The 26,268-nt window shown below is 45.7% G+C and overlaps 1 protein-coding gene and 1 long non-coding RNA gene across 3 annotated transcripts in view; one reads left to right on the forward strand and one right to left on the reverse strand.

Annotated features, from left to right (window-relative positions):
- Positions 1-26,268, reverse strand: part of MAML3 (mastermind like transcriptional coactivator 3) — a 395,961-nt gene that overhangs the window by 36,480 nt on the left and 333,213 nt on the right. The gene's annotated exons all lie outside the window — the stretch shown is intronic.
- Positions 8,274-26,268, forward strand: part of LOC144381378 (uncharacterized) — a 48,962-nt gene continuing 30,967 nt past the window's right edge. The window contains exon 1 of the long non-coding RNA XR_013446472.1: positions 8,274-8,439. This is a non-coding gene — a long non-coding RNA (uncharacterized LOC144381378). The remainder of the gene's footprint in view (positions 8,440-26,268) is intronic.

Consider the following 26,268-nt stretch of genomic DNA (forward strand, 5'->3'; position numbering starts at 1 on the left):
ATTTATTAGTTGTGTAGTATGTTTTAAAAGTAACTCCCCCCCACCATGAAAAAAGTTGATGATTTTGAAAACTATGATATGTATGAATCAATGGTTATTTGCTTTTAAAGTCTACCATGGTGTTGAATGAAATGGACCTCCAGTTTGGAGAAGATGTTTACTAGGCCCCCGAGACATAGAAACTAATGCCAGAAGTACATTGGTCCATGTAAAACAGAATCACATATGGCTGGAGAGAAAAGGAAGGCCTTAGAAAGTTGGCCCCCTACATTCTCATAGAATATCCCATGAACTCCACCTGGGAGCAAAGGACTCCCAGCCTGAACCTTCAGTGGACCCTGAAGTACCAGCTGACTTCAACCTTACAGGGAATCTGCCTTGGAGAAGCCAATGTATACATTCAAGCTGGTAATACATTATTTCTGGAAATGACTGGGATGTGTCTTAGCACTATGGTTGTGTGAAGCTGGTTTAGGCTCTTACCAGCATGAACAGCTTTTTGCTGACCGCACATTGTTCTTGCCTCTGCAGCTTTTTGCTCTGGACTGGGTCAGTGTCCTACTGTTTGGCACTGGTGAACAGTTGTTATGAGGAATATTAGCACATGGTATTCTTGAGAACCGTAAGAACAATTCCTTAAGGAAACATCCACCTTCTCCATAAGGTCTTTTCCAGGGGTAGGCTCTCTAGCTTTGCAGGGCCTGATATGAATGTATGACTAAATCTTGTGCCAGTATAGCTCCCACCATCAGCAGCTTGAAAGCAAATTCAAATTCACAGCAAGCAGTAGTCACAGTGGAACCAGAATGAAATCAGTTACCTTAGTCCAGCCTCAAACTCATGCCTCTAAAAATGGTGCTACCATCTTGCTAGCCTGGTTTCTAAGCCAGAGAGTCATCCCAGACTCGTCCTTTCCCCTCCCATTCTTCATGTCTAACCCATTAGATAGTCTGGTAAGTTTACCTCCTTAATATCCTCCTGTCTGGCAGTTTCCTTGGTCCAGGTCATCAACACTTCTCTTCGGGTCACCCTGCTAGTCTCCTCGCTGTTTTCCATTTTCCCTTCTTGTTGCCGTCCCATACATACTCCAGCCATCCGGTCAAGAGACCGACCTTTCTAATGATGCTTGTGCTCCTCAGCCCTCCCCCCACAGCTTCCTGCTGGGTAAGAGTCATAGAGTCCTTCGCAGGGCACCCTTCATGACCTAGCTCTCCAGCCCCGTCTGCTGACTGCCCCCACCCGAGCCCCATGCTAACTCTCGTCCTACCAAATGACTTTTATTTTTTTTTAAAGATTTTATTTATTTATTTGGCAGAGAGAGAGAGAGAGAGCACAAGCAGGGGGAGTGGCAGGCAGGGAGCCCGATGCGGGACTCGATCCCAGGACCCTGGGATCATGACCTGAGCCGAAGGCAGTTGCTTAACCAACTGAGCCACCCAGGCGCCCCCAAATCATTTTTATTTGGCTGACTGTGTCTTGCTCTCCACTGTTTCCTCTGCCTCTAATCCCACCTCCCCCCTTCATTCTTCACCTGACTAACTCCTTCTAGTCATCCTTAAACACAGAACGCTAACATCACACGCAGGATGTTCTCTGTCATCAGCTCAGCTGCTTGCTTCTCCTCTGAGCATCTGAAGCACCCTCTGCTTTCCCTCCACTGGCCTCCTAATTGCCTGGATTACAACCACGTGCTCACCAGTCTCTCTTTGTTAGGCTGTGAGTCCCTTGCCAACCTTCATTTTTGTACTCACTTGCTTCTTACGGCGCCTGTCACACAGGGGGGATTCGATGAATGAGTGAATGAGTGACAGAAAATAGGTCTGTGATTAGCTTCTTCAAATCACTTTCCTAAATTCCTACCTGGTCCTTCCACAAATATAATTTTTTTTTTTTTTTTGGCTTGAGAGAGCCATTTGCTTTCTCTGAGGTTCCTACCTAAATCACTGTTCCCAGCAGCCATGGAAGAGAAGGTGCACTTTCCTACTTGGCAGATGTGGGCCGTGTACACATTGCTAGATAAGATAAGTGAGTAGGCAGTAGGCAGTGAGTAGAATCTGAATATATCTTTTAAAGTTTTTGTTTTGATAATATTTTAAGATGTGGTTACTACAGCTCTTTGTTATCTGCGTGTACAGAGGGCCAGAAAGACTGATGTACGCCCGACTGCTTATTGGACACCAGACACGTAATTTGATCTGGGTCTGAAACCTCTACCTGTATGACCTACTGTTGCCTTACGGGGTACAGTTCTTGACATCATGCTTATTGCAATTTTCCTGTATCCTTTCCTGCCGTGTTCAACTGCAGGAGTTTTGTATGTTATCAAATACTCCTTCTGGTCCTCTCTTGATTCCCCTCCTTTTATTTTCCATTGACAACTTTCCCCGAATAGGCTTTTCCGCATTTTTTCCTATGCCTTCTGATGACTAGCTTGTGTCTTCTGCAAGCACCTCTGTGGGATTTGTATCTTCCTCAAGGCTTTTCCTGGACTGTACTAAAGTTTCACGAAGATCACCAGCCACTGACAAATATACCAAGTGATATCCCTGTTTCCAAAATATCAATCACACATTCAGAGAACCACTGAGCTGGAAGGGACCTCTGAGCAGCCTGCACCTGAACTTCTCTTGATGAGAATCTACAAGACATTTGGTTAGATGTTTGTCCATCTGCCCATCTGTGAAAAATCTCCGTGATTGATTGAGAGATTGGTTCTAAACTGAACATAATGCATTCGGAGACAGATGTCCAACACATCACAGTCACCCAGAGGGAACCTTCTCGCCCATATGATTCCTCTTCTAATCCCTGATGTACAAACTGACATTTGAGGGGAAGAGAGAAATGTGTCCAGATAAAACTCTCAGGCTGGAGAGCATGGAGCACAACAATTTTGACAGAAAAAGAAAAACTACAGCAGACCAGCAGACCAGTAATTCTCCTGGGGAAACAACATCAAGAGGGTTGGGGGGCCACCACGTGTTGTATCAGCACGCTATAGGGCACAGCATTCGCAGAATGGACCTGCCGAACAGAGCGATGTCCTCAGGGCTCACACCATGGGGACACCCTGCCTCCCATCATCCCACAACCCATCCCACGCTTGCCCTGGGTGCCCGGCCTTCCTCCTCACCTTGAACCAGCATCTCTCTCCTACTAATTCTGTAGCTGCTATTAGGCTGTAGTTCCTGCTCTAGGTATGGGAAACTAGCCCTAGATTTTGACCATAAATTATGTAAGCACCTGGGCAAACTGCCTTCTAGATCATTAAAAAAAAAAAAAAAAAAAAAAGCAGATGTCAGAGGCTATCTCTAGGATTATTGGACATTTTGGGGGTGCTTTCTTTACCTATATTTGTACTTCCCGTATTTTCATAAAAAGTACGCATTACTTTAATGTTTGGGGAAAAGGAAAAAGATTTAAGATACAACTTTTTTTGCATCTGGGGTTGTGGAAACACTGTTGATATTGAGAATGAATGAATGAATGAATAATGGAAGACTGGAATGAATAATGAAGACCAGAGCTAAGGCAATAGCTCACTTTCACACAGAGGGTAAAGAGAGGTGAACATGATATTGATTTCTGGCAAAACTTTAGGATGAAAGATTAAACACAGAATTTGTGAGAATATATAAAACAAAGAGGCCACCTTTCCCATTACCCCTTAGTGTTGTTAAATCTGCTAGAGTGGAGGAATGCTACCTATTTGACATATCTCAAACCAACATGGGACACGACAAACTTTGTCAGGATGGCTTTCAGACAAAACGGAGAGAGGTGAGGAGAATTTAAAGGTAGGCTGCCTAGAAGCTGCTGGAAAGTCTGGACCCTATGGGATCCCTGATGGTGTCACCCTGGGAAGAGTTCCCTGCTGGGAGTTGTTGTCCAATTGTTGATTTGGATGGAGGCAGCGGGTAAGATGGTACAAACCTAAAAAGATGAGCTAAAAGCTCTGCCTGTGGAGTTTCTGAGATACAGAAAAGTTGAGTAGAACCTCAGATCAAACTTAACAGGAAAGTCTAGAATTTAGGGGGAAAAAAATCAGCTGTCCAAAATTCAGAATGGGAGGTAGAGCAGTGGATTAAATAGAATTCGGGCTTTGGAGTCAGGTGGTCTGCTGGGTTCAAATCCCAGCACTTTGGGCAAATTCCTTGCCCTCAGTCTGCCTCAGTGTAGATGAGAGAAGTAAGGATCGTACCGGGGGCACAGTGATGGGCACGGTGCCTGGCGCATGGGCACAGGACATGCTCAGGAGCAGGTACAGCCGCTCTTACGAAACGTGGTCTGGCAGGAGCTCCTGTATGCAGAGCACTAAGGAATTTCACTGCCCACAAGAGGAGCAGGAACTGACAAAGTGACGAGGCTGTAAAACAAGTGAATTTGAACTTAAGCTGTAGGTTGAGGAAAGAAACTGTACTATTATATTCCGTACTGATAAGACGCCAGCTGGAATACTGTTCCAGCTCAGAATGCCATGTTTTAAAAGTGACATCAAGAGGCTTGAGGCTATCCGGTTGTGTGACATGATAGTGAGAAATAGCAGAAGATACTAGAATTATTTGGTAAGAAAAAATGAGTCTACCACGGGTCAAGATAGTGCTCTTCGGATACCTGGAGGGTTATTACAGAGAAGCTAGAGTTACGTTATTCTGTTGTTCTAGAAGACAAATCTCTCAAAGTCTTCAGCAGAGTTTGCTTAACAAACGGGAGAACTTTTCAACAGAGTGACAGAGGAACAGATTGCTTGATGAAGCAGCAAGTCCTCGGTCACTGCAGACGTTCAAAGAGAATCTGGTGGGTGGGTGGGGGGGGACATCCCCTAGGGAAGCTGGAGAGGTTTGCACCACAACTGCTCCTCTTCTTCCCCTTCCCTACTCTAGCAGTATCAGCCTCTACTGTCCCCTTCGCCAGGCTCCCCTTTGCCCATGAACTACTATCAGGTAAAACAGAGTCTCCTGATTCCTAACCTTTTGCAGGAGGGCAGAGACGCACATTCAGCCAGCAAGCATGGGCCGGTAGCAGTCCGTCAGGCCCTGCGCTACCTGACAGAGGCAGCAAAGATGGATCCGGCGCGCACCCGGGGAGCACCCCGGCTCGTAAGAAAACACAGCCGAAACAGATCCCTGCGGAATGGTGAGGCCAAGCGCAACGACAGATCAGCACCGCGCGGGCCCTGGAGGTGCAAGGAAGTTCAACTGACACAGCCTAACTGGGGCACGGAGGGTGGGGGAGGGTTTTCCCGGGGAGCGGACTCTGGAAACAACGGTATAGGGATCGGTGAAGGAAAGCATTAGAGGCAGCAGGGACAATATGAGCAAAGGAATGGAGGTAAGAAACAGCCCTGTGGCCAATCTCATGTGTTGCCGGACGGTGAAGTGTCGAGCATGGGAGAGGAGGAAATTGGGCTGGAGAGGCTGGGAGGGGTGAGAATCCAGAGTCCCGCCTGGGTTTCTAAGGGCTCGCATGCCACATGCACACACTCATCCTCTGAAGGACTCTGGCTCAAGCTGCAGAGTCTCAACTGGTCCCTGGTCTCTAGGAATTGTTTGTGCAATTGTTTGTTTCATTACCCTATGTCTGCTCTGCTCCACGAGGGCAGAAACTCTGGCGACCTCGTTCACTGCTGTATTCCCAGCGTCTAACCCAGTTCTCAGCACGTAGAAGGTGCCCGATAAATACTGTAGGTTTCTACTGAAAGAAAGAATGCCGGCAGAGAGGATGCAAGCTCAGAGGCTTGTTGGGAGGTCTCTCTGAGTAAAGACACGTATGTTGCCGAGAGCAGCACCTGGCCCTAGTAAGCAACAGTAAGGGAGAAGCTGCCGCTATTATTAGTCATTTGCATTTCTTGTTCTCCTGTTTTGTTGGTTTTGCAAGCCCACTGTTTAGTAACTTTGTATTTGTTGCTGCCTCTGCTTAATAAATTTTGATGAGTAATGGTTGTTTGCCAATCAATAACAGCCCAACAAGAAATCCTCAAAGTACAGAGAGTTACAAAAACATTCAGCATCGTAAACCACACAATGACATGCGAAGGAGAGAGTTGACAGACTGATTTCCTCACTGGGCCTCCCCAGGCTCATCTCTGTAGGTCTTCTGGAGAGTGTACCCATGTCAGAGAAGGCATCATCATGAGACTGATGGCCAACACTGGGGCCCCCAGCATGAACCCTGGATAAGAGGCAGGTAGAAAACTGGTGGGAATGAACAGTGCTCTGTAGACCCCACTGACCCAAATGACCTTCTGAGGCGAGTCTGATCTGATGGAGTGAGACTGGGCGCTTTCCCATAGCCTCCCCAAGGAGGGCAAGAATGGGGAGGAAGTGCATATTTGGTGGTCCAAGTGCAAAAGTCAGGCTTCCTCACACCGCTTTCTCTAGCTTCTTTCAGCTTGCCGTCTTCCTGGACAATGGATGGCCTGGGACTGACTAATCTTGGTTATAGAGAAAGGGACCATTGTCATTCAGTGTATACAACTGGTTCTGAAGATTCAGTAATTCAAGATTAAATAATTAATTCAAGATGAAGTTCCTGGACTTATCCAGGAACAACAACTTAAGTTTTTAGGGTCTGTTAAAAAGGTCAATGCAGGGCGCCTGGGTGGCTCAGTTGGTTAAGCGACTGCCTTCGGCTCAGGTCATGATCCTGGAGTCCCGGGGTCGAGTCCCGCATCGGGCTCCCTGCTGAACAGGGAGCCTGCTTCTCCCTCTGACCCTCCCCCCTCTCATGCTCTATCTCATTCTCTCTCTCAAATAAATAAATAAAATCTTTAAAAAAAAAAAAAAGGTCAAATATTAAAAAAAAAAAAAAAGGTCAATGCATCCCTTGTGGACAAGAACTCCCGCCAGGAGGTTTCTCCTACCACAGGCCTCCTATGAGGTCTGAAAAATTGAACATTCTTTCCCTTTTTCAAGTCCCCAAAGGATACATTCCTTTTAAAAAAAAAAAATCCTGGCATCTCTCTCCTCCCCTGAATGACTAAAAGCCCTAGGCAAAGTTGCAGAAGAGTCTGGATTCTGTGAGAGCGTGGAAGGGGCTGCCCTGGGCCAGCTGCTGTGAAGCCATCTGTTGGACCAAGTCCAAGTACAGGGCTGAGACAGGCACGGTGTTCCAACATACCTGGTCGAGGTCTCTACCTGGGCTTCTGGTCGGACCTTGAACTGGGAGAGAAAATGAAGCTTAGGTGTTCAAAGCTCAGGGGAAGGTGAAATCACTTCAGTTGCCAAAACAAACAAAATTGCTTAATTAATCTAACTGAAAAAACCCTCTTCATCATTGGATTAAAGAAGTCATGTTGATGCTGCCCCTGTTTATTTGGCTGAGTGCTGGACTGAGAAGGTATATTTAGCCTCAGTGTGCTTCCAGGATTGCATCTTGCAGCTCAACAGGAAATATCTGGAGTCACAGCTAAAGATATCTCTGCGTGTTCAGAAATTTACGAGCAGCTGTAAAAGTGGAGCTACGGTGGTCAGAGGGCTGGAACAGGCTTCCTTTCAAATGAGAGAGGCTGACGAATTAAACACTCAAATATACCAAGTTCATGGCAGGCAGAGTGCACCTGACAGGCTAAAAATAGCCAAAGCAGTGGCTTCTGTTGCTAAAATAACACTGAACTGATACACTCCTTTTCTAAACCTACAAAGAAATGGGTGAGTGGGGAGAGGGTAGGCTCTGAGATTCCACAAAAGTGTGTTGGAAACCATGCCAAGATGAGGGAAGCCATCTCCTACCTTGGCCACGTTTCAGAAATAGCTTTCCAAAGCTGAGTACGCTGAAGTAGCAAGTAATCAATATATTATTTTTTAATAACACGAGACAGAAATGGTAGCACCAAAAAGACATTGCATACAGGGATCTGTCGTCCTGATGACGAACAAACCTTTCCATGTTGGTTGAGGAACGTTTTTTTTTTTTTTAAACATCGTTTGGCTAGACTCTCTTATCAGCACCCCCGTGCCCTGCGCTCAGTGATGCCTGATGGGAACGGTTCCTACTTACTCACGTCACATGCTTGGCAAAGCTGCTTGCTTGAGTACAGACAAGGGTGAGTGTGTGTGATTGTATGTTGCTGGACAGAGTAGGCTACCACACTTTCCGGAATGGCCAGTGCATCCAAGAACAACTTCACTTCCATCCTGTGACCTGGGACACTCATCTTTCCAAGTCTCCATTTCCCTTTCATGTAATGTGGAGCTCATCAAGATCACCCTGATGACTCCTCCGGTCGTGCTGTGGGGATAAAATGAGCTAATGCATGCGAAAGCATTTTGGGAGTCTGCAAAGCTTGAAGGCGGATGGAAGATGTCGTTGCTCTTGCTATTGAGCATTCTACTGGAAAGCTGGGCAAAGAATAGCAATGTCTCCACGTGACCGTAAAGTGCGGTGTGCACAGACCGCTAGGCTGCGTCCTCTCGTGTGGGACGGTGCTGTCTCAAGCAGGTAAAGGCCATGTCCGTGTCCTAGTTCAGAGCAGTAGGGGCTGCAGGAAATCTGCTTGCTTTCGATCTCAGTGTGGCTCACTGCTGTCATCACCCCGCTTTTCCTCCTACTTCAGTGCTGCTCCTCTTCTGGGTGGCCCACAAAGCATGGGGGGGTGGCCTGGAGCCCCCGAGAAGCTGGGAGGGAAGCAGAGGTAGGCCCAGCCTCGAAGTGAATGGTTGCTAGGTTACCAGCGGTGCCTGCCCTGGGACTGGTCCCCCTGGCTGGTCAGTTCTGATTGGGAGGTCGAGAGACGCCCACCTTCTCTCTCACCCACTACGGGCTGCTGTGCGGCCATCATTTAACTGGTCGTTATCTATTTTTGTTCGTTCTTCTCTTTTCCCTCTCATTTGTTTCACTTGTTACATCCAAAGCTGATGGACAGAATTGTGTGTTCACCATGCTCATAACTGTGAGGCATATGGACAAGAATATGCATGCATATTTGTCTAAATCTGGAAGGGAATATTAAAAAAATGAAATTACTTGTTGTGTTAGGACGGAGGGATTACGGATGTTTCCCTTGCCTCTTTTTCACACTGTCTATAATGCTGTTAAATAGTCTTTAAAATAAGAAAGGAAAGGAAGTGTAATTGGAGTTTTAACATTTTATAAAATGGCATCCAGTTATCCTGATTTTGACTTCACTGGGCTTGAAAGTGCAAAGTTATAAAGAAATGCCACATAGGCTAACGTACTTCAATGTAATAATTATATTTTCAGCCTCTAAATTATTTTAAGGGTGGCCTCTTGCATTTCAAGGTGCTTTTTGGAGTATGCAGTAAATGGCAAAGGCCATGAGATAAAAGTTGGAAATCATATCATAGCTTTTTTATTTGGAAAGCCCATAGTTTCATAGCCCAATATTTTCAATCAACAAAGAGTTAAATATTTATGGAGTGCTTTCTATGTGCTGAACATTGGGCAAGGATTTGTGTATTTCCCTTTAGTTCATCTTTTTTCCTATTTCTCTTCCCCAGAAGTGATTATCACTGGTTGTTTTGTAAGGCACTCAGCAGTCAACTTGTTTGTGTACAGTCTTTTTGTTTTTTTAAAGTAGTAGGTGCTGGGGCACCTGGGTGGCTCAGTTGGTTGAGCGGCTGGCTCTTGATTTCGGTTCAGGTCATGCTCCCAGGGTCCATCGATTGAGCCCTGTGGCGGGCTCCACACTCAGTGGGGAGTCTGCTGGAGATTCTCTCTCTCTCTCTCCCCCTCCCTCCCCCCTCCCTCCACTCACACTCTCTCTCTCTCAAATAAATAAATAAATCTTAAAAAAAAAGAAAAGAAAGGAAAAAAAGGAGTAGGTGCCAGGGTGCCTGGCTGGCTCAGTTGGAAGAGCGAGTGACTCTTCACCTTAGGGTCGTGAGTTCAACCCCCACGTTGGGTGTAGAGATTACTTAAATAAACAAAAACTTAAAAAAAAAAAAAAATAGAGTAGTAGGTGCCAAGATAGTGGCAGTGAGGGGAAATTCTAATAACTTGTGGTTTCTCAAATAAACAACCAGAAGCCATTACAAAACCAGGTTTGGCATCTAAGGCAGCCACCACACCCCGCTGTTTCTTCAGGGATACAACAACAGAACGGGCAACGGCTCAGAGTCTGGTTTTTCTCCAGGTACTCCCAGCTCACCATTTCCTCGAGCGCGATTTCAAAAGTCATTCACTCCATTTGACAAGGAGGTAAGTGAAGACAAGTTGAGGTGAAAGCGCCAGCTTCAGGGCAGGCGGCAGAAGGAGAGCAGAAGGGAGGAAAGGAGCGCGGCCCGCTAGGCCACGGCGCCCCAACGCACGGGCTCTACCACCTGCCACGGCTGTGTGCACCTGGTGAACTCCATGAGACTTCACCCGTGAGCCTGGGCTGGTCACTTACCCTCTGCATTTCAGTATATGCGCGTGGAAAATTGGGGGTTATGATACATGGTCCCTCCTACGTCACAAAAATGTCCTGTGTACACGTATCACCATTTTACGGCCCATTTCATTATCCTACCATTTGGTCACTTTCAGAAACTGAACTGCTATCCTTTCATTTTCCAAGGAAACAAGCAACTCCACTCTGGGCCAGGCCCACCCTCCATCCATTCAGCTCAGCACTGAATCTCTTGTGGTGGCACCAAGGGACACGTTGAGGGACGCGTTAGGAAAGATGGCTATGTTGACAGGTGGGTTAGGGCCACATAGCAAACCAATGCATTTTCTCTAACATCTCTCTCGTCACAGAGCTATCATCCATGAAATTCGTTTAAGTCTAAAAGCTATTTATAGTTCTGGTCTTACCACATCTTAAATTGATAAAATTCCATAAGCTTATGAAATCAGCCATGTAAATCAGTAACGCTATTTTTTCTTTTCTTTTTGAATTTGCCTCTTTCAAACATCAGGGCGGTTCTCCTGCTTTTGTCTTACTACCTCAAGATATGGTGAACGTGCCCATGTTTGTACTAATCACACATTTGGTGGTTTAAAAAATATTGATTACATACAGCTTCTCTCAGTCTTTATGTATTCAGACAAAAGAATCCAACCTTTTAAGTTGATTCTCACATGGTGTTTTTTAAATCAAAGGTTCTTAACTTTGGTCTGAAGACCCCAAGTTAGCCACAGATGTGCATGAAATTGTATGCAATGCTGTGTGGGCACATGCATGCATTTCTCGAGGTAAAGGGTCAGAGAGAGTCTCAAAGGAGTCTGTGACTCCAAAATGTTTAGGAACCACCACCCTGGATCACTTGGCTCCTTCTCAAAGCTTCTTTAGTTCTGGCTTGTTATTTCCTGAGAATGGCATGTAATATTCTAGATGAGGATATGTCAAAATTCTGAGCAAGATTATTTTATTATATTTGTAATTCTTCACTAGACAGTGTCTGCTATTTTGGTGAATTTTTTGGCTGTACTAGCCACCCAATGTATCCATGTCTTTAGAGAACAGTGTATAATGACTCTCACTGTCCACTTTCTGAATGGAATGTGATCCCAAGGAATATTATCATGCCTTTAGTGTAAGCTAACTTGGATTATTTTCCCTAGAAGCACTGCTTTACATTTCTCCATACTGAGTTTCATCTACTACTTGCCTACTTCTCAGCTGTCGTAGTATCAGATCTTTTGTAATTTATATTAGGTGAATTTGACTTTTCAGTGTGATAAAGTGTCCTCTGCAGATTTGCACATTGTCCTGTGTACCAAACAATTAATAAACAAGCAACCAAATCCATATGGCAGAAACAACTAACTGCCCCCAAAATATAGTGCTCGTCTTTCCACAGTGGAAAGTCATGACTGGGAAAGGGCTCCCTGCCAGAGACCATAGTTTCTAGAACCTCTTGTGTCTAGATAGGGCCAAATAACCAGTTCTTACCGGGAAGATATAAGCAGAAGTGAAAGGTGTCCTTTTGGCTAGAGTTGTTTAAGAAAGGGGATGACTTTTCCATCATTTCCCTCCTTCCGCTTGCTAACGGGGTACCGAGAACTCTGGGAACTTTAAGATGGCAGAGGCCCGGGCGCCTGGGTGGCTCAGTTGGTTAAGCGACTGCCTTCGGCTCAGGTCATGATCCTGGAGTCCCGGGATCGAGTCCCGCATCGGGCTCCCTGCTCAGCGGGGAGTCTGCTTCTCCCTCTGACCCTCCCCCCTCTCATGCTCTCTGTCTCTCATTCTCTCTCTCTCAAGTAAATAAAATCTTTAAAAAAAAAAAAAAAAAAAAAAAGATGGCAGAGGCCCATGAGGGACAACCCTGGGTTCCTGCATCGCCAAGTGAAGAAAAGCTACTGAAGACCAAGAACACCCACATCAAACTATTAGGTTTCCAGTGAGAAATGAACATTTGTTGCTTTGACTGAAATGTAGCATTTTTTTTATGACAGCAGATAGTATTCATATAGGCCACCATTTGAATTATTTCCATTCATAGAAAGTTCCATTTATCTCTATCCTTTATTCAAATATGCTTATATCATTTTCCCTGAAGCATTGGTGTCTGAAGCATTTTAATAGGTTCTGTATAAAGGACCATGTCAAAAATACTTTTGATAGTCTTATGCCACAGATTTAAGTTATTTGCCTCAATCCATGTTTTAGTAAAAGATAACGTATTGGAAAAGTATATTTGATTCCTAGGAAACAAGCTGCTTTATAATTTCCACATGTTAATATTTATTATTGCTCAGATTCATCTGGCCTTAACCATATTAACAGTGAGGGCTCTGCCAGTTAAGTACAAACACCTAGTTTAGTTGATATGTGTACGTACTTCCTTATGAATCAACAGCAATGTAGACGAGGAAGACCAGATCCTTAAACTGCTCTACTAATGTTTATGCAATAAAGCAATATCCATGTGAACCCTGGCGCTGCTCTTGGTACCACAATGGTGAAGAGAAGGTGGCTTGGGTGGGCCAAGGTAGAAACCAGTTCTGCTGCAGTGTGCCATGTTCCTGGCAGATAGATGGGCTTTCGGTAGACAGAAGTCAAGGCCTGAGCGTGATCGTGGCTCTCTTGGACCAAGAGCTGGACATTCATTCTTCAACAACCGGCTCACACTGGGGTCAACAGCCTGTTTTCCCCCCTTTCCTCCCAGGCAGTCATATAGGACCAGACTGTTTCAATTCACTTGGTCTCAGTCAGCACTGACACAGAGTGTACACGATGCTACCTGGTGGGGGCAGGAGCCCTGGGCTGTGGCTGGGCCCAGTCCTGGCCGTGGCTGTGTTGGTAAGAGCACAGCGTTTAGGAAGAATAGCCCGGTCTCTTTCCTAAGCTCACCTCCTGGTGAATCCACTAAAGGAATTCTAAGTCTCGGCAGAAGCGGAGGCCCTGCCATCAGCAAAGGCTTGGGGTACCCCCAGGCTGGTAAAGAACCCTTGGGTGTCCAGAACTCAGGCAGGAGCGGGGAGCAGGCAGGCAAGGCTGCAGAGCTGCACGGCACAGGCCCTTCTCCCATAGGAGGGCAGACGCTGCCCTCTCACTCTGAATCCTCATGTAGTAGCAGATGAGGAAAGGCAAAACACACTCCCCCGAGGACACATCTCAGGGACACTGAGCACAAATGTTGCTTTGATGAAGTGTACTCTCCCGTCCATTTTGTGCTGTAACTCGCAGGAGAAGGCTATTGGCACAACTGTGATATTCTCTACCCTAAAGAGCCTTTCCAGGAAAACCATTTTGAGTGACGTTATCTTCCAGGAGACTGCAAGACTTAATATAATCACCACGAAAATCTACATATACATATGATGCTTATCAACCAGCAATAAAATATGAGTGATTCCGAAGAACTTTCACATCAAGGCTCCTTTTCTCCCTTAGGAGGAGTCAGAGACATCCTGAGAAGCATTTTCCCTACCTCTGAATATGAATAAAGTAAATAATGGTATTGGAAAAAAAACCTTGGACACTTCTGGCTTAAATGGGCTTAGAGAGGAAGCTCTTTGGAGTCCAATAGTTAACTGTCCCATGGGTGGGACAAGGGAGGGAGAAGGAAAAAAGAAGTCCCCACTTTAGTACTTAACTTACACTTTTTCTTTCAAAAGGACTATGCTGTTTGTGGCCCTGGTAACAAGCTCCTCCCAGCCTCCCAAGGGAGCTGCTAGATAGGGAGGAGGGACAGAGATTGCCGGTGGTTGGGTTGAAGCAGGACAGAACAGGATCCTGGTGTCAGAGGGCGAGGCAGGCACTCAGTTGGAAAGTTGTTCTTTGTTCTTAAAAATAAAACATTCGACCCTCCTTTTTTGGATCCTTCCCTGGAATGAAGCCAGTCAACTGCTGGCTTCTTTTTAGGATTAGCTCAATAGCCCTCGGCCCAAAGGTGAACTCCAAAGACCCTCAAGATCTTCTGCCCCTGATAAAATGCTACACAACAAAGTGAATGACATAAGAGAATGTTTCTCTTGAAAGGACATGGCTGCAGTATACATTTGTAAAGCAAAATAGGCCCAGTGGAAAGGGTGAGAGGACAGGATGAGGGAGAGAAATTGGGTAGGAAAGGCTGCCCAGAGGTTGGGAAAGGACTAATGAGTGGCTGTGGCAGTGTGCTTTAGAAAATTCTCTAGGAGGCCAGGTGGCAAGGGCTCCTCCTATAAAGACCCCCACCCCCATGAAGGATGACACCACACCAGAGAGTTTTCTACAGCACACTGAATCTTTTCCAACTTTTCTCCATTCATGAATTCTCCACCCAAAGTTACAGCTTTGGTTTATAAAATGACAGCGATGTATTATGCTGCATATCTTAACAAATAGAGGGGTCGCAGCCCCTCTGCTTTGAAGAGGCTCTATTTGGGGAATGTTTGGGGCAGCTGTTGTATAGACCAACCGCACGCTGTGAGGGGTCCAAGAATCAAAGCTGTTTCTCAGCGCTCTTCTAAGATTGAGCCTCATGCTCACGGTCCTGTATATAAAGAGCTCTCACAACATAAAGGGACCCTTTCTGCAGTATCTTTCCTAACTATCTCATCGTGCAGCCATTTTGAGACTAAATGCATAAATAAAATGTCAAGTAGTGAAGAAGACCTTTCCTTCCCTGGAAGAGGAAAAAGATGCCATGGGCATTTGCTGATGAGTGACATCAGCAAAAACTGGGAAGAAGATTCATTGAGTAAAATCATTATTTCCTATATAAGTAGTTGGGACTATAGGATGTCAAATAATGGGCAAAATTCACTAGTTAATCTACATACTATGCCTTTAGTGTTTAGCTGTTGGAAGTAATTTTCTGGTTGAGAAAATAGAAGATGTAAATTTTGCAGCCTAGGCCAGAGTTTCTTCATTAGGTGGTCCAGAGAGACCACTGGCACCAGAATCAGCTGTAGGTGCTTCAAAGATGTAGACTCCAGGGACCTCTCCCAGACTTGGCTCTTTGGGGTGGGCCTGAGAATCTTCATTTTGAACAAGCTCGCTGGGTGATTCTTTTGCACACTGAAGCTTAGGAATCACTGCTATGTCTTTAACCTCCTCCTACCCTCTAAAGCAGAAAAAAAAAGATATTATAGTCCTTTAGGTATAGTTCTTGCTCACCTAGTTCATGGACGTTTTTAAGAAGTTATCTTAACATTATTGGCCTCCTATTAACTTTTATGTGTATAATAGCAAGACCTAAAACGATGAGCCGTCCAAAATGGAATGGGTTGGTGAACTTTCCATTGTCAGAGGTGTTCAAGTGGAGGCTGGAAAGCCCCTTAGCAGGGATCCTGTAGAAAGGATTCAAGTATCAGTACAGGGGCCCGACCCTGAACTAATGTTTACATTTCCTCCAGCTCTATGACCCTATGATAATACAACAAAATCAGCTTTAATTTATCAAGCACAACATTTTAAAAGTCTAAGCATACACTCAGAAATTTTATTGGTATTTTGTAAAAGAATCAAGAAAACCAGTCTATAAAACCAAAGTTAAGAAGGGGGGGCTAGAACCAACAAGAAACTTGGGGATTCTTAGATTTAATGCCAGCTCTGAAACTTACTGGCTAACCGTGTCCTCCTGATGACACACAGGTAAAAGTCAGAGTCTGTCATCTTGATAATGGTGTCCACATCCCAAGCACCCCCATATCTGATGGGACTAAAATGACTGTTGAGTCTTCTCATTCTTTGACTTGGTGTCCATTCAATCATAGACCTTGAATCCTTCCCAATTCTTCAGGTGCCTCCACCCCAAAGAAGGATGTCATTAAAGGACCAAAGGAATCACAGTTCTCAAGGGGATAAATGCCTGCCTGTGGTGGTCGACGCAGCTCTTTTTCCACTGCCCTCGCATTTACTCTGTTGGTTAAGAATATATATGTGTATGGATCGCTGCCATTACAGAAAAAAAATGCAGGGTAGATGGTGGTGAGGGGGGCTCGCAGTTAACATATTACTGAAAGGCTCAGTGCTAATGGGAACAGAGGATGGGCCAGTGCAAAATGAACTAGAAAGGAGATCCTGAAGCTCCCCCAATCAATAAAAACAACAATCCAGGTAAAGCAAGAAGCGAACTTGTGGAGCCTGAAATTATCTGGGAAAACCACTTGCATATCATACTGATAAAATGCATGCCAAATCGCCCACACTCCAAGTCATGTTGTGTGGATGGTATGCAAGCACCTCGACGGCTCTGGACCTCAGGTTTGACATAGGGACTCTGAGAAGATGACCGAGAAAAGAAATGTTCAATGTGATGAAAAATCACAAATAACAGGACTCCAACGAAGTCACATTTATGAATTATTTCTAAGTGTGCACTTCTGAGAAAAGCTCTCCGGTTCTGGAATCTAAGACAAACGGTTAAGATTTGAAGAAAGCCAGCCCTGGCCGGCCTAGAACTGTGGTTGGCACATCACAGGAATTCGATCCGTAGTCGTCAAAAGGAGGAAGGAATGAGTGAATCAACAATGAATGAAGGAAGGAATGGAGAGACAATAATAGACTCCAGAAGGAATTAGGGCTCGATTCTGTAGCCTACTCCTACGAGTGACAGCACTCTAGGGGACCCTAGTATTTTAGATTGAGACATCTTTATGTATATAGTCTTGTGATGCATGAAAAGGATTTAAAGTCTGTGTTGTTCCATTAATGATCAAGACAGGAGGACTCCTAAGAAGGGAACAAAAAGTAAGGACAGGGGAGGACAGCAGGAGGAGAATCATGTTTAAGAACTAATTGAAGATTTATGAGAGTGATTTTTGAATCTTAGGCATGAATTACCTAACCATGATAGCTAAATTCAGTGCAAATGGCGGTCACAGGATGGCCTGAACTGTTACATGATATTTTTATTAAATCTTCACACTGCAAAATTGGTGGAAATGAAGCTGTTTGTAACTTACTTTGGAGGAAAGAGAAATAAATGTGCATGTAATCATTAATCAGGTCGATGACCTGTCTTTTCGTGCAATTTGATAGCACCACCCGGGATACGAGTCAAACTCTCTTTGGGGTAAGGCTTGCTTTTAGCATACCAGCAACCCGCCAAATCCGTAATGGTGAATGACACGGGTCTGAGAATCCGAGGAAAAGCCACCATGACTAGAATGAAAGGATGATGCAGGGGTAGTTGGGCTTCTCAGGGCTGCATGGGATATGATTCTCTGGGTTTTATACTGCTCCTTCCTCAGCCCTCAGAACTCTTAATCCCATTTTCATTGCCCCAGGTAAACTGGGAAATATTTTCTCCTCCTAGACTGCAGTTACTCACACAATAAACAGGTAATAAACATTTTACTGCCCTAAGCAACCTCCTGCTAGGCAGGCAGTCAGAAGAGAAAAGACCGTGCAGAGAGTAACCCCCTACAGGATAAACTGCAGGGGACAAAGGATGTGAGTAAGCGTTTAATAGCGCGCCCCCTCTCCGGGCTCCAGGAGACAACTGGGAGCTGCTGGGGCACATTAGCCCGCCTGTGGTCTAGGACTCCTCTCTGCTTGAGGCTAGTGGGGAAGATTTGATTTCACCAAAAGGTAATTTAGTTGCCATTTCAAAGCTCTGTCTAGCTAAATTAAGGATGAGGAATGAAACTGGAGTTTACAATCTCCCAGGTTAAACCACGGGTTGTGAGACTGGAAGGCACAAGAAGGGACAGTTGGCAGCCGACTGAAGTCGTTCTGGGGAGAGAATCATTCAGTTCGATTTCTGTTTGATTTCAGGTTTGCATTTGATTTTCTTAACACATCCCGGTTTCTTTGTTATTGTTTATATCTGCCCCATACATCAAATCAAATAGTTGTTACCATCCGTTGGCTGTGTGAAAGGCACGGTGGCCATCCTTTTTGACATCCCATTTTTCCACTGTACAGAGTTCCCTCAAAAGCCAATTACCTTAAGGCATCTCCCTGTTCCCACTGCTGGGGAAATCTTTCCGTTTCCTTTCATGCCGAAGGTTCAACTTGCAGCTGTGTGAAGTCTCTTCTCCTTCCCCCATCACAGGGAAATGAGGACAGAGCCAAATATAATATGATAAGCTCTGCTTCTACCTCTGCCATTTAACTTACGGGAAATAATAATCTCACTTACATAAATATTTTCCACCAAAGAGCATGCCAAATCTGAACGTATTAACCCAAGGTGAATGATAAATGCCTCCGCATAAACAATTTTCCAATTCACGTAGGTCGAAGAAGTGATTATTTTGTAAACCAACAGTTCTTTGGTATCAATTGCAGTTAATTTATGGCATTTTGCTCTAATGGGATATTAAGTTTTGCTGTATTTTGTGGCAGAAGTGATGTGTCTAAAGAGACATATTTGAGATCTGACAGAATCCAAAGGGGCTGCTGTCTTGACACAGGGCTCCAGAAAACCCCCACGCCGTCTATCTGCTTGCGTTTCTCTTTTGAACCTTTCTCGAGAGGGTTTGGGAAGTGAGTCTGCAGATTGCACGGTGACGGTTAGAGAACACTTTGGTGATGCACATGGGTAGGAGAGGGAGGTCTCATGAAGCTACGGGCAACTGTAGGAGTGAGTGTTGCTGTGGGGCTACTGGCCCCTCTGATTTTGGAGGACTTCTGCAAAAACACGGTGGGAATACGCCCAAAGAAGATCCTTGCAGAGTGGACCACTGATACTCCCAAACCAAAGGCGCAGTTGCTGAATGGCAAAGCATGGGCACAGACAGAAGCAACGGGACAGGGATCCCAGGTGGACCAAGGATCCAAGTCAGGGCATTCATGGAGAAAAGGACATCATCTTGGGATAGCCCAGGAGAGAGATATGAAGGGCAGGGAACAATCCGGTTTTACTGGCATTAGACTGATATCAGACTTCTGTGCCCTACTTTGGCTCTAGCATTTACAAAATGACATGAAGGAAACCGGTGAGGACCCAGAGGCCAGCGACAGCCACGATTAAAGGGATAGAAAAAATGGTCCTCTGAAGCAAGATGAAAGGAATTGTGTTGTGTATCCTGGAGAAAAAAGGTTAAGGGGTGACAGTGATTGCATTCAAATACTGGAGCGGTCTGGGAGGGGGGCACTGATCAGCTCTTCTCCACATGCAAGGGGAGACTGACGGGAAGTCACAGGCTTAAATAAGAAGCTGGAAAGCGTTCATTGGCTAGAAGGAAGAACATACAGAAAGGTACAGGCTAATAGGACCTTGGATTTAATGTGTCCAAAACAGAATTTCTCTTCTCTTTCTTCCCTGTCCACCCTGCCCCGCCCCACCTCCGCCCCCAAACTCCTGACACTTCCTGAAGTCTTCCCTATTTCAGTAAACAAAACCAACACTTAACCTGGCCAAGTAAAAAACCCTAGCAATCATTTACATTTCCTTCCTTTCCTTGCCCATCCCCAATCCAGTCCTTCAGTAGATCTTGTCAGCTTTACTTCTGAGTTTGACTACTGATTTTCAATCTCCATTGTCACCTACCCAGTCCAAAGCATCATCATCACCTGCTTGGACTCAAGCCAGGAGGATCCCTGCATCTTCCTTTAATCCAGTCTCCATACGGCTGTTTTTAGAGCATGAATCAGACCATGTTATTCCCCTCCTCAACCCTATCCAAAGACTTCCCATAATGCTTATAATAAAACTCATACTATTTACAACGGCCTTCGAAGTCCTGCATCATCTGCTTCCTGCCGCCCACTGTCCTCATCCCTGCCTCTCTCCCTGCCGCTCATGTTAGCCACACTGACTTTCTTGCTATCCCCGAACAAGCCATTTTTGTTGTATCTTTGTGCTAGCTGCTGGAGCGCTCTTGCCCTCGCTCCTTACTTAGCCGGCTCCTTTTTGTCATTCTGGTCTCGGCTTAAGTGTCACCTCTGCAGACTTTTTCCAGCCACCAGAAATGTACACTCTGAGAGTAGAAACTTGATCTGTCTTGTTCACGATGGTATTTTCAAGCCTTGAACAGGTACTGACACATTGGGATAAGGCAATAAATATTGGTTGAATAAAGAAAAGGTTGACTATAAAAGCAGGTTGCTATTTACTATCTCAAGAGAGCTGGGGATGAGAAAAAGCAGCTTTTGCGAATAGACTAGGTGATCTTTTGGTCAGAGAGCCACAGGGCTGGGTACTTTTGAAGTAGGGAAGGTGGGGGGGTGGGGGACCTTGCTTCATCCACTGAGGTCCCAGGGAAGAGTTATTAGGGTGAGGGAATGTTGGGGGAGTTACCCTGAGCAAGAGAAAAAGCACTGACCTTGGGTCTCAGAGGGCAGTCACAGAGGACAGAGAAAAGGACCGAGATGTCAGATCTATTAACCCACTCAAAACCCATTAAGTTGGATCACCTGTTAGGATGAATTGAGGTTTCTATTTTCCTTCCTCTTCATACAGAGTCACAAGACTCTTTCTCGTCTGAGCAGAGTCTGAGCTTCTCCCTTACCCTTCCTGAAAGTTAATCCCTAGCTCTACCTCCATAACATTTGTAAGAACCTGTGGCTTTAAGTTCCCATAGGAAATGCTGAGTCATCTTCAATCTACCTTCACATAGACTACTCTGATTCAGAATTGGATCAAGGAGGGATAGGAAGGACCACCGGAAGGCATGATTGCAAGAATTCTGTAGGCCTTGCATGCAATGACTTACCATCACCCCAGCCAATTAGCTAAGGCTTTAAAACCAAGGCCAATGGCGTCTATTTTATTTTTGCTCTTAATTTCCCAGCAGAGCTGAGGGCCGTCTTTGGGGACTCTATAAATGTTAATGATTGATTGACTCATAAACCTCAAAGAATACATAACTCTAGCTGGTTTTTGGTAGGCTTTGTTGCCCTTCAGTTCAAAATCCCAAAGTGTTATCATCAGGTGGCTGATAGAGATGGAACATAATTAAAATAAACGTAGAAACTTCATTTTAAAAATAATTTATGACCTCCCTCTCCAACAGACCTCCAAGTGGCCACAGTTTTAATTGTGCTTTTTAAGGCTAGCGCCCTGATTTTCTACATTTAACACTGCTTCTAAAATGTTTGAGAAAGGCCAGTAAAAATCTCCTCCGATTTAGAAATACAAGTTAAAATTGCTCTCCATTTCAAGAAGTATTTCTTAGACTCTATCTGTATCCTGAGATTTGCCAGTGATACATATGACCATACGATATGATGACAGACTGCAACATGGACTGGATTCTTTATAAATCAATAATTAGAGGAGGGGTGAGGGACTGTCCGCTTTGGTGATTTCATTTTCAGCCACAGCTGGCCAGATTGCTTATTGGAAAATAAAAGTCATGGCAAATTGAGCTTGACAATAACCAGGCTTGACTACATAGGCCCCTTCTCCACTCTCTGCAATTAGAATGAGCGGAGGAGAGGAGGCCGACAGGGAAAGACTTTTCCTCTGCTCTGTCACAGATCAGTCTGAGTTTATTTTGTAGGGCACAAGCCATATGTTGTACGTGTAAGGGCTGCTCGAGCACTCTGCCGTTCTTGTGCCTCTATGCTAGCGAGGGGTTGCCGTTTTGGACTTCCAGGCTCCTTATAAGAAGTGTGTGAAAACCGAGAGCCATGCTGTACCATGCTGTACCAGTAATTACATTTAAATTAAATTAAATTAAAGTTGACGAGCCACTTTTCAAGGGCTCACAGCCAAGTGTGGCCGGTGGCTACTGTATGGGACCACGTAGATACCGAACATCTCTCACATCCCAGAAAGTTCTGTTGGACAGCCCTGACCCAGAAAAGCTCGTTGGGTGCCAAGAGGCCCTTCCTTCTTTGTTCGCAGATTCTGAGATCATGGCTATGTTTGTGGTGAAGAACAGAACTGAGTCTGTTACAAGTTGAGAATTCTCTGGGTGCTGTGCATCTATCTATCTGGAAAGCAGGTGCTGCAAATCTGTGATTCAGGACTCAGTTGAAGAACTTTACACTGAGGACAGACTGAACTAACCTCAATTTTTTTTTTTTTTAATAGGAACATAAACTGTGCGAATGTTGATTTTACCAAACTGCAAAAGGCACGTGGAATGCTTCATTCTGTATTTGCCACCTTTTCATTGTTACTCACGAGATCCTTGACAAAACTGCTTTTTATCCTCTATGTGGCTATGCATGTCTTCCATCTCTGATGACAAAGAGTTACAGAGGCTTTGATAATTCACCTTTGCTCATAGGACACTGACATCATAATTTTGATGCTCAATACCCTCTGCCCATAAGCCCAGTCACTACAACTGGTTCCACCATTTTCTTACCTAAAATATATTAGTCTCTAGATGTTGCCTGCATTGTATATTATGAATTCCTAAATTCTTAATTTAGTACCCTCAAGTGTGTTATACACCATCACTGAAAATTTAAGTTGTGGAAGAAAACCCAGAAACATTCTAAACCATGAAGCCATATGACCCATCCTTCCCTCTTTGGATCAGAATTTATCTGTACAACTCAGTTGATGAACTTTGGGGGAGTGAACAGTGAAAGGGAGAGCTCTCCATACCTCCAAATTGATATAAAACTGGGGCGTTGTACAGTTTGAAAAGTTGAGATGTGGTGCTTAAATTTGGCCAACTCCATAGTATTTAAGTTTGGCAGACCTCAAAATCCCGGTTCTACCACTAGACTGAATTTATGGTAAGAACTTTCTTCCAATGATCTTGGAGCATTTTCATACAAATAATCTGCCCTGCACACCCATTATGGCTATTTTCTCTGTACTAGCCTCATTTGTTCTCCTGCATTAGGCAAGATTAGCTCTTATTCTAATTTCATAGGTGGGCAAACGGAGGCAGAAAGCCCGTAAAAGACGCATGCCTCCCACAGGGCAACGAAGTGTGGTTTTACTTCCAGCACACTGAACACAAGCCAAGCTCATTTCACGGCTGGGGTACACGGGCACTGGTTTTGAAGCCAGGTACTCCGTTCATGGTGATGCTGCCTCCGCTCAAAACCTTGAGAAAATATCTGGCATCCTAAGGGTCAAGGCAATTGAGTAAAATGAACAGCATAAACTGCTAAGGATGACAAAACCCCTTCACGATATTTACCGTAGGTGCAAACACCCCATTTATATCACTTGATGAGAAAATATACACAATTATCTGTTCAGTACAACAGAAGCTGAATGTGACTGGCTGACCAGGGGTGCTGGGAACCAGGGGGAGCTGCACCACGTAACAGGAGCATTGAGGAAACTTGGCGGGAAGTGGCGGGAGAGAGAAAACGATGAGACTTGAGAATTATGGCGAGATCTATATGCCTTAACTCATAAATCATGATTAGACATCGTATCAGTTGTAAAGAAATCAGCCAAAGCATTTTTTTTAAACAATTTCACTGTTTTTTGGGCCAACCTGGCCCAGGGAAACTTATAGTTCACATGGACACAGAGACGAAAGTGTTGGATCACGTACCTCTGTGAAGAAGACTTCCTTGGATGGCTCTCCCCAGGTTAACAGGGCCCTAAGGAGGGCCGCACACGCACCACGTGGAAGTGGAGGTGGGCCTTCCTTGGACCTCTCTCAGTTGGCCTGCAGTGAATGGTGAAGCCGGGCCAGGAGCACCTGTAGGCTGTGCTCTTTCCCCGTGCAGTTGGTGGCCCGGGGCAGGGTCTGTGAGTGACGCTTCACTGGAAATGGGGGGGAGGGGGGCTCTGCTGTCAACTGGGCTGCTGGAACATGTTTGGGGCTCAGTTTGGGAATGACTCCTCATCTAAGAGTGTCTCTTCCCTTCATCTTTCAGATCCAAAGCAGGGCCTTACAGTTTTACTTGCTGCTCTTTCCTATGCTCCAAATTTGGCTGTGGGCTGCCTATTTTCAGAGTCTGGGAACCTCAGGAAGGGAGCAACGCATAAAACCTCCAGCAAACATGAATCCTTCCCCAGGGCTTGGCATTTAGCTGCAGCTCCATCAGGCATTTCGAATTTAGAAAAAAAAAAAAAAAAAAAAAAAAAAAGGCACAGGCAGCCTCCCCAAGTACAGGGCCTTAAAGAAAACGTGGTACTTATAAGCCCTTTTGTGCTCTGACTCGCTGCAGCGCGGGACAATGAGGATGGATCCGTGTTGCCTGTTGTTCCTATGTAAATGCTACCTCGAGGATACAGTCTTCACCGGGCAGATGGCTGATTTCTCTGCTCTAACCTCATTTCTCCAGTGTTCCTGTGTTCGTGTGATGTCCTGCCCCCAGGGTCAGGCCCTAATTGCTGTCAAACGTTCAGAGACAAAAGTGGCGTCTCCGCATCCTTCACGCGAAGGCTGTGTCTGGCTGTGCCCCGTCGTGGCTGCGACAGAAACCGCGGGGTGGGCAGTACCTGCCGGGGCGGGGCGGCGCCCAGCCGGCTTCTCTGCTTCCACTGTCCTTTGTTACCGCTTGCAGCCCCGGGACTCCGAAGAGCCCAGCGAGAGCCCTGGGTCTGTCCGTGGGGATCAATATCCACTCCCGTCCCGGCTCCTCTCTCCGTCGGGCGGTCTCTTGGCGTCAGGCTGACTGTGCAGATTCGGGCAGGGCCGAGAGAGGGCCCACGGGCCTCGGCACAGATTGGGGAGGGGGCGGCTGGCTAACCTGTGGCCCCTTGGAAGCTCTGCTGCCACCGAGCAGGCAGGTAATCCTAATAGCCAGGACCCTGCCAGTCAGTGACGGGCCGTCTGATTGGATGCACATTCATCTTCAAATTATGTTGTGTGACAGCCCGGGCTGCTGAACACCATTTTAACATGCAGATTGACTCCTCGGAGGCTCTTCATTATGCATTTAGCGGTCTGTTTTCAGACTAACCAGCATGTCGGAGAGGCCCGCTATCCTTTTTCCACCTGGGTGGAGGAAATAGCTCGCGGACTGCGGGGGAGCCACCGAGATTAACATGCATGTGTTTACTTTCCTGGGCATCAGCTCACAACAGCTTTCTCTGATGCGAGGGAAGGAGAGGAAAAGAAAAGCCCCTTGGTTCTGAGATTCCAGGAAAATGGTTATGCAAAATAAGCGAGCCTTTGTTGAGGAGAGGAGTCAAGTAGGCCAGGCCAGCCTGCTGCCCGCCCTGCTGCCCACTAGCCTGGCTGGGCGCGTCCACACAAGCGCTCCTCTTATCGACACACAGACCCGCTCTTTCTCTCGCACACACACAGCCTGGACTATTTTAAGGAGAACACTTCCAATTTCCTGTTTCTAAAACTGTCTTGCTTCTCCAACGGCATTCCAAACGATCCTGGGGGATGACAGGACAGCCAACTTGGAGGGAGGGAGCACAGTGTCTGGTTAGGTGGCTTGGGGGTTACCTAGGAGGTTCTGGGGCCCCCTTTTCACCCCTTCCCTCTTCTCTTTCTGGTGCGATTTACTTCCACTTGCTAAGAATATTTCTCTGTGGCCTCAGGCCGCTACTGTGTGAACACGGATGTTTTCTTGTTTGAGTGTGTGCCCATGCATGGTGTGTGTGTATGTGTGTGTGTGTGTGTGTGTGTGTGTGTGTATCTCCTTTCTCAAGAATCTCTCTCCTGTGTGTGTGTGTGTGTGTGTGTGTGTGTATCTCCTTTCTCAAGAATCTCTTTCCTTGCCTTAAAAGGGAACCACATTTGCATTGCTTTTTAAAATTCCCACCTCTTTCTATTTTATCCACCAATGTGGTATTTTCTCGATTCTTCTGAAAGACCAGCAAAACTTGAAGGGTGTCCAGTTCCTTAGGACTTCACTTTGAGCTATGCCTTGGCCAGGAAGCAGCCCCCTTCTTTCACCTCTGATCAGTGGGGGCTTCCAAAATTGGGGACTGAGGGGGTTCTCCTGCTTCATTTCTTTGTTGTCACCAGAGAAAGACGCTAGACAGGTTTAGAAGGCTAGCATGAACACAAAAGCTTATGAGGCCAAGGCTGATACCTGGATTCCGAACCGAGAGCCAGCCTGCCACACTGTCTAAAAGCCTGCCCCTCAGCTTCTGGGTCCTCCCAGGCATTGCT

This window comes from Halichoerus grypus, chromosome 3, assembly GCF_964656455.1.
Source record: "Halichoerus grypus chromosome 3, mHalGry1.hap1.1, whole genome shotgun sequence".
NCBI lineage: Eukaryota > Metazoa > Chordata > Mammalia > Carnivora > Phocidae > Halichoerus > Halichoerus grypus.